The following is a 12,621-nucleotide window of genomic DNA, read 5'->3' as shown; positions in this document are numbered from 1 at the left end:
AAAGCAATGTCCAACAAGAACCATGTGGAAGTTGTGCCGAATAGGTGCAGCCCATGGTGACGGACGAATTCCCAAGAAAATATACCAAATTTATTGGTTTCGTCCCTAGACATTTGTTCGATATTTGCATCCTCAGGATCAATGTCAACTTGTAGTACCCATGAGATCTGATTTGTTAAAATAAGAGAAAATTTTATGGAGAAAAACTGGAGTTGAGAGAGAGGGTGGAGAAAAATTTGAAAGAGAGAGAGAAAAATAATACAAAGCGTATTTTATGGTTTAAAGGTAGGAGGTGACCATAAATAGATATTTGACTATAAAAATCAAAAGATAGCTATGAAATATGATTTTTTAAAAGGGTATTTATTTATAATAAATAAGGTATCAACCTTTGCTATACAACGTAAGAATTCCTTTCTTTTAAAAATTAAAAATTGGACCATTTCTCGATTTGTCCGTGTTACCCTTCCGCAATGGGCATGCTAATTTTTTCTGTATTGCTCCATCTTTATCGGATGTCCGGAAGGGACTATCTATATATGGAATTATTTAAGCATCCCCACACCCCAGTGCAACTTGCATGACTGGCTCAAATACTGGTTCAAAACACCAGTACTATTACTGTTGCTAAACTTTTACCTGTTTCCATCCTAATGCCTATTTTAATTACTTTGGAACATCTGGACCAATAGAAACTGCAATTCTTTTGACAATAAAAACGAACCGGTTTCTCTTATGGGATAATTTCACATAAATACAACTCACACACCCGACTTGTAATATAATAGCCTAAATACCACTTTGCAAATCTATAGTCCAAAAAAATAGGCTAATTCCCGAAAGACAGCTTATTTCACACAATCAACTACGGTTATTGCTCATTCTTTATACAACCAGTTGTTTTCATACACTATTATGTGTAATTGCTGAAGCAATCCAACAAGATAAAAGAAAAATAAAAACTTGGTAAATGAATTGTAGAATCCCTCCAACGCGTACAAATCTTTTTTATACAACACATACACGAAAAAGAAGAAGAGAAGGAAGTGTCAAACTTTCGTAGAGACCTCTTGTCATACCTCCTTTTTGCGCGCCCGACCCGAAGGGTAAATGCGTGAGGGAGTTTTTCCAATTTAAGTGACAAGATTCGAAATGAGATTATTTATTTAATTCAGAGTTGCCACTTGGGAAATTTTTGGCTTTTGGTGTCCCAAGTCACCGGTTTATCTTGAATCCCAAATCGAGGAAAATATTCGACTTTCCAAATGAAGTCTGCGAACCAGAAATTCTAAGTAAGGAAATCTGTTGACCCGAGGGAAGGTGTTAGGCACCTTCGAATCCCGTGGTTCTAGCACGGTCGCTTAAATTGTTGTATTGGCTAAATATCCGATTTTAATACATATTATAATTTATGTGCTTTTATCAACTTTAAACCGCTTTTATTATTATTATTTTTTTAATAGAATTGCAACGTCGTGAAAATGCATCTCGAACCACGTCGCAATCAATGCACCCGTGGTTGTTAATACATTCCGACTCCGTTGAGATTTGGATTTGAGTCACATAAATGCACACCCAAATTTAGGAGATTTGGTATCGCAACTATGCCACGAGAACCGTTCCCATAGCCACGATAATTTATTAATCGCGCCTAAAGCAAACTACGAATATACAATTATTTTTTCTAAACTACTTTGAGATTATTACAAAGCCGAGAGTTATGAATTATTGTGGTAAAAGTGATATAGTGTAGATTTTTATTCTTTACCCAGTTTGTATTTGAGCCCGGATCATAATCCTTGCTATGACTTATTAAATCTAAAAGCCCAAAATCTCATTTATCTCACTTTAAATTTAAAAGATCCAATTGCTCTAATATACCATAGTTTCTTTAGCGTAAGGCTCCATTTTTTAGTTTTTATTAGATAACTATAATAATTTTGAACTTAAAGCCATATATTGTTTCATGAAACAAGAAATTAAAATAATTGAACACTAGAAACATAACATCAACTAAGGAATAAAATGCTAACATAAAAATTGTTTTTTTTTTAAAAAAAAGAACTTCCTTTAAAATAATGACTTATTTACGTTCAAGTCTAACATGGATTTCTCAAATCATATTAATCTAACAACATAGGTGAGAAGATAATTATTTAGTGACTTGAGAAACTAATTCTAATCAAACACACATAAATCAAAACAGAAACAAAAGAAATAATAATGAAACATTTAAACAGATCTAAATCAAAACTGAAACATTCATCTAATGCAAACAAGAATTTAGAGGAAATGAACCTTTGATATGAATATTCTATCAATAGACTGAGAAGACAACCTTCTTCATGAAATGGATACAGCTCAACAATCGTTACTCCAAAACGAAATAAAGCCAAGCAAAACCATACGGACTAGAAGGAGACTCAAACGGAAACCCGGACTAGCGACTTCGACCGGCGACGAAAATCCAAACGCATCTGTTCCGATTTCTTTTAGCCGATTTCAGCAGATCTTTTGGCTCATTTTGGGTGGTGTTAGGGGTGAATTTTATGGCTGTTTGCAACAGGTTTTTGCTGCTATTTTAGAGGTCGTTTTGACTAAGAAAACGGAGCTATTTTCAAGCTTATTTTGATGTGTTTTGAACAGATTTTTGATGGCTGAATTACTGGAGCTTCAAGGCTGATCTTGATGGTGAAAAGGTCATTGTTTTCTGGTTTGAGAAGAAAGAAAGAAGGAGATCCGTTGGGGAGGGGGTGTTCTGCGCATGTATACCCATGATATATTGAGTGTATATCGAAGGTATACTCTATTCGCGTTTTTGGGAGGGTGAGTGTATTTGGAGAAAAAATGGGTAGAGGAGAGAGTTGGGGAGCTCCCCTTGCTGCCTCTGACCGTGTGTGTGTGTTGAAGAAGCTTAAGAAATGAGGAAAAGAGGGAGAGGTAAAAATTGTCTTGTTGTTGGAGTGTAACATGGGTGAGTTGGAAATGGATAAAGTGAGAGGGGACAAGGAAAAATGGGGGACAAAAGAAGGTGGGATGGGAATATGGGAATAGTGGGATGAGGGACCGGTATGGGGGCGAGGGAAAGTGAAAGTGAGGTATTGACGAGATAAGTGGGAAAAGTGGGAATAAATTCAAATAGGGTCAAAAATTAGGTGTCAACACCTCTTACACACTAACAATGTATATACATCCTTATAAACTGAAAAGATATATAATTATACAACATTATACACATTTATACACAATTATACAATACTGTATAACTTGTATAAACATGTATAATAGTGTATAAGAGGTGTTTGTATATTCATATACACAATTATACACTATTATATAGTATTTATACAAACTGCTATATCGTTATGATTTTTATCCAAGCCTCGAGTTGTGGTAGAAGGTATTAGATGATTCAACTCGTCTATAGGTTAGCAATTTTGCGCCAATGATTCGGAATTCAACACACAGATACGATACACCCAATTTCAGATTCGAGATTTCAAGGAGGACAACACACATATGATGAGCCAAGAAGGTCAACAAGCTTAAGAACAAGCAAGTCTGGAGCTTTCTGCTTCATCGTGGATTCCGATCTTTTCTTGTCGGAGCTCGACCAGACATTGGAAATTAAGGTTTCAAACTGCAAAGAGTCAGACCCAATTTCAAAAAATCTTCAATATTCTTCTGCTTGCCACCATGGACGACGGAGTAGGAGCCCGAGCCTTCTTCGAGCCATTGATGGCAGAACTGCGTAGGGGGTAGGGGAGGGGGAATAACGAAAGCTAGGTTAAGAGAGGATGAGGGATCTATGTGGGTTGAAAAGAAAGAAGCGAGAGGCGGTGAGAGAGAATTTGGTGTGCTGGGAATGAAGAAAGAAGAAAGAAGAAAATAATAAAAACCCTAAAAGTGTGTCTTTAATAATGGGCTAAAGACTAAAAAGTTTCTTTCAAGTTATGTACAACATGGACTAAATAGGGTAAGAGCTTCAAATCTGGGCCATTTTCGGTTGGGCTGTTAGGCCAAGTGACAAGGGTCGTAATTCTTTCAACTGTATATCATCTCTTGGCACTAGAACACACCTACCTCAACTCAAAAGTAATTCTCTCAAAATCCCACCAGGAATTGCCCATACCCAATTACAATTACTATAAACTGAATATTGATGGAGCATTTGTTGCTGTTATGGGAAAAGGAGGAGCTGGCTTGAAATAGCTTTGGCACATGGAAGGCTGGATTCTCAAAACCATTACATTATATTAATGCTTTGCAAGCTGATCTTATGGCATTATTACATGGACTGCAACTAGCTAATAAAGCCTACAATTTCATTACATTAATTTAGGAGACTGATTCAAAGGTATTAGTCAATTTACTCCGACATGCAAACATAAAATAATCATATCTTTTTTTATCGCAGGCGAATCTAAGATTTTGATCCTATGGGTTCATGATTCGAGTTCTAGCAGCTGAACCATCAATTTGTTTAAGTTATGAATTCATAGATCAATATTTTTAACAATTTTAGTAGGTTTTATACAGATAAATTCAAAACTAGACTAAAAGTTATGAGTTCAACTGAGCCCAATAATGTCGACACGGAGCATAAATTTATGAGTAAAGATTACTAAAATTGCAATAAATAATAGATATGAATCCATAACTTTAAAAATATAATAGGTCTAATGCTAAATATCTTGAAGGTTGAACCCATAAAGTTTAAATCTTGGATTCATCTCTGATTGACACGACATGGAAATCCCATGACTTATGCAAAATACAAGAACCTCCTAACTTTGCTTTCCTTTCGCTTTATCGACAGTAATGGGACTGTAATTATACATAGTCTCAATTCAATAAATCGCCTTCTATTAACCAAGAAAAGGCTCGCCTTTGACCCGCTAGAACACAAGGTCAAATCAAGCCCTTACCCCCATAGGTAAGAATTTATATCCCTTTCATCTGGTGGAGAAGGAACGAGATCTTGACTCTACCTCTTTTATTATATTTACATTAATTACATTACAAAAATTTAAGTCCATTCGTCATGATCGATCCACGTCTTAGGTGTGAGTCACCTGAACTACGAATTTTTCCTTTGATTAAGTCTTGGAATCACCTCTTGAAAAAGCCATCGGGTTCAGACTCACAAATGAACAGAAAGCAAGGCAAGGTTCCTTCACTCAGGAGGGAAAAGAGGAGGTGTGATGTTGCAGTTGCCTAAAAAATTGCAATGTTGTTGCAGCCAATAAAATCAGGAGCTTAGTTAGGCTGCAGAAGTTGAGGAATACACACCAGATTGTGTTGACTTTGCAGATATTTAGGATTCTGTTTTTTTATTTGAAAGTTTGTTAGCTATCTTCAAGTTCTGTTCCTCCTTCTTAGTTGGTAGTAGAGTTGTTTAGCATATTTTAGCAGTATTTATTAATAGTCAGTTACCGACTTTATGTATTTAAGCAAGCTTTCATGATCAATAAAAATACAGATTTTTCAAGTCACTTTACTGCTCTTTGCTGTCAATAGCTTTAACAGTGGTATCAGAGTTTTTTTTGTTCTTAAAGGACTTGTGAGAGTGTGAGTTATCAACTGAGTGAAAACTCAAACACTTAATCAGACCATCCATAAAATCGCCTTAAAGAATTATGGAAGGTGAGAGTGTTTTTTCATCAATTGTTCCACCAATTTTTGATGGAGAAAACTATCAGGTTTGGGCAGTCAGGATGAAAGCCTACATAGATGCATGTGATCTTTGGGAGGCAGTAGAAGAGGATTATGAAGTTCCTCCTTTATAGGCAATCCTACCATGACTCAGATCAAAAATCACAAAGAGAAGAAGATCAGGAAGTCGAAGGCGAAGGCGTGTCTCTATGCTGCAGTATCTCGTACTATTTTTTCCAGAATCATGACTCTTAGTTCGGCTAAGGCAATCTGGGATTTTCTAAAAAAAAGAATATTATGGAGATGAAAGAATTCGAGGCATGAAGGTCTTAAACTTGGTGAGGAAAATTGAAATACAAAAAATGAAGGAATCTAAAACTATTAAGGAGTAATCAGATAGGCTTATCAATCTGGCAAATAAGGTAAAGTTATTTGGTGTCGAACTTTCTGACAAAAGAATTGTGCAGAAATTTCTTGTTACTTTACCTGAGAAGTTTGAAGTAATAATTGCTTCACTGGAAAATACAAAAGATCTATCAAACATTAGTTTGGCGGAACTTTTAAACCCTTTACAAGCACAAGAAAAAAAAAAGATTGATGAGGAACGAGGGAGCTGTTGAAGGAGCTTTGCAAGCAAGGTAACTATTCAACCCTGGCAGCAAAGGCAAGAAGCAGAAAGGCAAGAAGAGCTATTCTACATCAACAGAAGCTGCTGCAACTGATCATAGCAACAACAACAAAGGTGAAAAATATCCACCTTGCCAGCATTGCGGGAAGAGAAACCATCCACACTTCAAATGTTGGAGAAAACCTGATATGAGATGCAAAAAGTGTCATAAACTTGGGCATTCTGAGATTATTTGCAAAGAGAAAGGACCACAACAATCAAATGAAGCACAAATTGCAGAACAACAAGAAGAAGAGCAATTGTTTGTGGCGACATGTTTTGCAAGCAAAAGTTCAAGTGAAAGTTGGTTAATTGACAATGGTTGTACAAATCATATGACTCATGATGAGGAAATTTCGAAGTGTTAGACAAATTTGTAACCTCTAAAGTCAAAATTGGTAATGGTGATTATCTTCCTGCCAAAGGGAAAGGCACAATAGCTATTGAAAGTTACTCAGGTACAAAGTTAATTACGGATGTGCTCTTTGTTATTGAAATTGATCAACATTTGTTGAGCGTAGGGCAATTTTTGGAGAATGGTTTCAAGCTTATTTTTGAGGACAGGATGTGTGTGATCTTTGATCCAAAGGGTCAAGAAGTCTGTCGAGTTAAAATAAGAGGAAGAAGTTTTTCCTTTGATCCAATGGAGGAAACATTGGCTGCCTATCCAAACCATGTGATAACTGCAGATGTATGGCACAAGAGATTCGGGCATTTCCATCAGAGGGCACTCTTTTACATGTCGAAAAAACATATGGTTCAAGGAGTACCACTTATGGAGGAGGAACTCTCAAGCTGTAGCACATGTCAATTGGGAAAGCAAAGCAGGATGCCTTTTCCCGAGGCAACCTGGAAAGCATCAGTAAAACTTCAATTAGTCCATACCAATTTGTGTGGGACCACATAAGACTGCTTCTCTCAAAGGAAGTAAATATTTCATAGCATTCATTGATGATATGACAAAAATATGTTTAATTTATTTTCTCAGGTTCAAATCTGAAGTACCTGAAGTGTTCTGGAAATTCAAAACTTTGGTAGAAAATCAAAGTGGTTGCAGGATACAAATGCTGAGATCAGATAATAGTACTGAGTACACATCAGATCAATTTGAAAAGTTCTGTGAAAATGCAGGAATTGAGCATCAACTCACTGCCCCATATACTCTGCAACAGAATGAGGTTAGTGAAAGGAAGAATATGACGATAATGGAGATGTCGGGGTGCTTGTTACATGAGAAGGGACTACCAAAGAATTTATGGGCAAAAGCAGCTAACACTACTATTTTTTTGTTGAACAGGTTGCCTACAAAAGAAGTGGAGGGAAAGACACCTTTTGAGGCATGGCATGGGTACAAACCTTCCTTAAAAAACTTAAAGATCTTCGATTGTTTGTGTTTCTCTTATATTCCACAGGTTAAGAGAGATAAGTTAGACAAGAAAGCTTAACCTGGAGTGTTTATTGGTTATAGCACGGTCTCTAAAGCTTACAAAATTTTGCAGCCTAATACAGGAAAAATTATGATAAGCAGAGATGTATTTTTTATGGAGAATGAGCAATGGGACTGGAAAGAAGGTAAGCAGAAGTAGATTACAAACAATCTACCCGATTCTGATGAAAGCATTGATCATCAACCTGTAAGAGGGATGACGTTGCTCTCTGACATATACCAGAGATGTAATGTGGCTATTTTAGAGCTGTCTGGATTCGAGAAAGCCATTTCATATCCTAAGTGGCAATATGCAATACAGGAGAAGCTTGTAATGATTGAGAAAAATGAGACCTGACATCTTGTGGAAAAGCCTCAAGATAGGAAGATCATTGATGTGAAGTGGGTTTACCACACCAAATTAAATATTGATGGTTCTGTTAACAAGCTCAAGGCTAGACTTTGTTTTGAAAGGTTACTCACAGATTTTTGGAGTTGATTATTCGGAAATATTTTCTCCAGTTGCTAGACTTGATACTATAAGATTATTACTAGCTATTGCTGCTCAAAAAAGTTGGAGAATCTTTCAGTTAGATGTCAAGTCAGCTTTTTTAAATGGTTTTCTGCAGGAGCAGATTTATGTGGAGCAGCCTTAAGGTTTTTCTGTAAGGGTACATGAAGATAAAGTTTATCTATTGAAGAAAGCCCTTTATGGTTTAAAACAAGCTCCAAGGGCTTGGTACAATCGAATTGATGAGCATTTGCAAGGCTTAGGTTTTAAGAAAAGCCTAAGTGAACAAACTCTCTTTATTAGAAAAAGAGATTCTGATACTGTGATTATATTACTTTATGTTGATGATCTTTTTGAAATAGGCAACAACCTTGAAATGATCGAGGACTTCAAGGCAGATATGAAGAAAGTATTCGAAATAACAGACTTGGGAGAAATGTCTTACTTTCTTGGAATGCAAATTCATCAAACTCAAAATGAAGTGTTCATTTGCCAAAATAAGTATGCAAGAGAGATTATGAAGAAGTTCAAAATGGAATATTTCAAGCCTACGAACACTCCAATAAATCAGAAAGAGAAGCTGGTCAAGGATGATGGTAGTAACAAGGTTGACAAGGCTAGTTACAGAAGTATGATTGGATGTCTTATGTACCTCACTGCTACTAGACATGATATTCTTCAGGCAGTAAGTGTATTGTCCATATTTCTAAATTATGCGAGTGAAACGTACATGAAATCTGCCAAAAGAGTGATAAGGTACGTCAAGGGAACTTTGGACTATGGTGTTAAGTTCTCTAAGTGTTACACTTTCAAGTTGCAAGGTTATTCTGATAGTGATTAGGCAGGTTCAGTTGATGATATGAAAAACACTTCAGGTTATTGTTTTAGCCATGGTTCAGGATGTTTTTCATGGTGCTCAAAGAAAAAGGAAATCGTAGTACAGTCAACTGCAGAAGCTGAATTCATTGCTGCAACTGCAGCAGTTAATCAAGCTCTTTGGCTAAGGAAAATCCTATTAGATCTTGATCTGGAGCAACAAGCAAGCACAGAAGTGTTTGTGAATAATCAGGCAGCCATAGCAATTTCTCATAATCCAGTTTTTCATGGTAAAACCAAGCATTTTAATATCAAATTGTCCTTTCTTATGGAAGTGCAAGAAGGAGGAGAGGTGAAATTGGTGTATTGCTGTAGGTCAGAAGATCAAATTGCTGATCTGTTTACAAAGCCATTTCATGTTAATAGATTTGAGTTTCTTAGAAGCAAACTTGGAGTCTGCAATTCTTGAGGCAAGAGGAGTGTTGCATTTGCCTGAAAAATTGCAATGTTGTTGCAGTCAATAAAATCAGAAGTTTAGTTAGGCTGCAGAAGTTGAGGAATACACACCAGATTGTGTTGATTTTGCAGATATTTAGGATTCTGTTTTTCTTTTTGAAAGTTTGTTAGCTATTTTCAAGTTCTGTTCCTCCTTTTTAGTTAGCAGTAGAGTTGTTTAGCATATTTTTAGCAGTATTTATTAATAGTCAGTTGCCGACTTTATGTATTTAAGCAAACTTTCATGATCAATAAAAATACTAAGTTTTTGAAGTCACTTTACTGCTCTTTGCTGTCAATAGCTTTAACATGTGAGAATGAATTCCCACCATTTCTTTCGTCCCTCATAATTAAGTAATAATAACCGTTGAAAAGTTTCTTCTATCTCAACAGGTTCCATTATGATGAGAAATGGATCACTTCAACCAATACTTTATTTACAAGTGGGCCAAATATTATCCCTTTGACTCTACACTTGGTCCAAATTTGGACCATATACGGAGCTTCTATTATTAGTGCAATACAAGAGGCATGGGCATATTTCCACTTTCGGCAAAGTCATGTTTATTTTGGGACATATACGAATATATGCTGTCCCATCCCTTCATTCCAATTCTATAAATATTCACACAATCTTGCCCATTGAGACATTCCAAGAGCTACATATGCATGAAACCAGTGATCATACGACATAATTTCTCCTATTCTACTTGTGGAGATTTGCTCATAATTTGTCTAGAGAGTCCTTGCATGAAGAGGTAGGGAGTAGATTGCAGCCAAGGATGACTTGCCGAGATGTTGTAGCTAATGCAACGACTTATCGGCAGGTCGTCCTTGGCTACATTTTACTCTCTTCTGCTCATGTAAGTCTCTGAAATGCATATATATAATTCAGAGGTAAAGTTATCACACATCACATCCAGTTGAATTGCTCACAATTTGTCTAGAGAGTCATTGCATGAAGAGGTAGGGAGTGGATTGCAGCCAAGGATGACTTGCCGAGATGTTGTAGCCAATGCAATGACTTATCGGCAGGTCGTCCTTGGCTACATTTTACTCTCTTCTGCTCATGTAAGGCTCTGAAAGACATATATAATTCGAGGTGAAGTCAGTGATTGAGTTTCACAAATCACATCCAATTGAATTGCTCATGATTTGTCTAGAGAGTCATTGCAAGAAAAGGTAGGGAGTGGATTGCAGCCAAGAATGACTTGCCGAGATGTTGTAGCCAATGCAATGACTTATTGGCAGGTCGTCCTTGGCTACATTTTACTCTCTTCTGCTCATGTAAGGCTCTGCAAGACGCATATATAGTTCGAGGTGAAGCCAGTGATCGCATTTCATAAATCACGTCCAGTCGAAAAGGTAGATCCAGCTATATTGAGAACATTCGAGTTCATAGACTATTCATATACTCATAACATGTACATTTATGCGAAGCTTTTATATATTTTCGTATCTTCTTATGTTTTTTCTCCTCACTTATAGTGTCATTGTAGTTTTCCATTATTAGCATTATTTCGTATTTTGTTGATTCCATTTGTGACATGATCCATGCTTTAAGCAAAGAACAAGGACCCTATAAAGTAAATATAGGGTTTGTTCGGTTAAAAAAATAAGGGATAATTATTTTGGAATAAAATATAGAATTACTTAATTTCTTGTTTGGTTGGACTTTTATTTCCAGTATAAGCAATTTTGAAATTAGTGGTATATACTTTTGGTGTTACTTTTATATCTCATTTAACTATATGGATAACAATCGTGAGATAGCTAATCCAAGGATGAAACGACCAAACGACAAAAGTGCACTTCTCCGCTTCTCCAAAGCCCGCATAGCTAAGTCCTTAAAAGGTTAAAATTCAAATTAGCTTATCCAAGTTTATCTATTATAAAATCAAACACATAATTTATATTATATCACTATATTTATTTTTAATTCAACAAACCAAACATCTACCAAAAACGTATCTTTATTATATTATTTCATTATTATTTACTCGATCTCTGTATTATATTATTTCATTATTATTTACTCGATCTCTGTATTATATCCCTCATATTACAATTCTAGAATAACATGTTTGGAAACCAAACCACCCCAAGTAGGATTTCTCACTTCTGTTGAAGAAACAAATGGTAGGAGTAGAAAGTATAGACTTTATCACATGTATAAAATAGCTGAGCCATTGTTTCCAATTTTGACATGCTTACTGTGTTATTGAACTCAAAACTTTCGAAATTTCACATATTTGTTTTAAATCTACATCTATAATGGCAACTAATAGGGGCTTCGATGACTCCTTGTATATTAACAACTAAAAGTGATACATGGAGGAGGGAGACGCCCGAGATGTTATTCAGTACCTAGTTTGACTATAATCTTTCAATTTCATTGTACGCACATTTTTTTTTAGTACATTCCAAAAAGAATGGTAGCTTTCTCCGATCGGAAATAATTCAACGTAAGCTTCTAATTTTCTTTGAATGAGAAACTTTTAATTATAGCTGCACAGATGATATTGTAGGTATACAATTACAAGTTTCAAAATTTCCTTTTTGTTTTTCTATTAAATTTTGTGCCAACTATGCCACCTAAATTGAAACTAAGCGAATATCATTTGGGATTATCATTGCGAGGACAGGCAAGTCGATCCGTTTCAACAAGTTTGACAGATAAACATTGGTAGTATTTCTATATTTAGGTTTCCAGCCTGTCATCATACCAACTTCACCAGAAGTTCAGTCAATGATTGATAATGAACCAGATCATATAGTTGGGTTGTTACAATATTGATTTATTTTTCTACCTGTCATGGACTACGTGGATGATAAACGCGAATTCTAATTCAGACCGAAGATTAAAGTCTCTCACATTTGATACGAGTAAGGTATTCATTAAGTACATAAGATGTTCAATAGGAAAATTTCATATTGTGTGGTGCATTTTAATGGACGATTACGGTTTAAATATGGGGGGAGGGGAGGGTGGAGGGGGAACTTAACACGTGCTATGCCGCCCTAATTTTAATTTAATAGATGCTACAATTG

The 12,621-nt window shown here is 35.9% G+C and overlaps 1 long non-coding RNA gene and 1 other non-coding gene across 2 annotated transcripts; one reads left to right on the top strand and one right to left on the bottom strand.

The window, feature by feature from the left end:
• Window positions 1-428: 428 nt before the first annotated feature.
• On the bottom strand, window positions 429-530 carry LOC142173078 (U6 spliceosomal RNA). Its single transcript, XR_012702508.1, has one exon. It is a non-coding gene; the product is annotated as a U6 spliceosomal RNA (small nuclear RNA).
• Window positions 531-4,739: 4,209 nt separating this feature from the next.
• Window positions 4,740-9,843, top strand: LOC142172887 (uncharacterized). The gene is made up of 2 exons (XR_012701981.1): window positions 4,740-7,500; window positions 7,620-9,843. It is a non-coding gene; the product is annotated as an uncharacterized LOC142172887 (long non-coding RNA).
• Window positions 9,844-12,621: the final 2,778 nt, after the last annotated feature.

The sequence above is a fragment of the Nicotiana tabacum genome, chromosome 18 (assembly GCF_000715075.1).
Source record: "Nicotiana tabacum cultivar K326 chromosome 18, ASM71507v2, whole genome shotgun sequence".
Classification (NCBI taxonomy): Eukaryota; Viridiplantae; Streptophyta; class Magnoliopsida; order Solanales; family Solanaceae; genus Nicotiana; species Nicotiana tabacum.
This window is presented reverse-complemented; position numbering and strand designations above follow the sequence as displayed.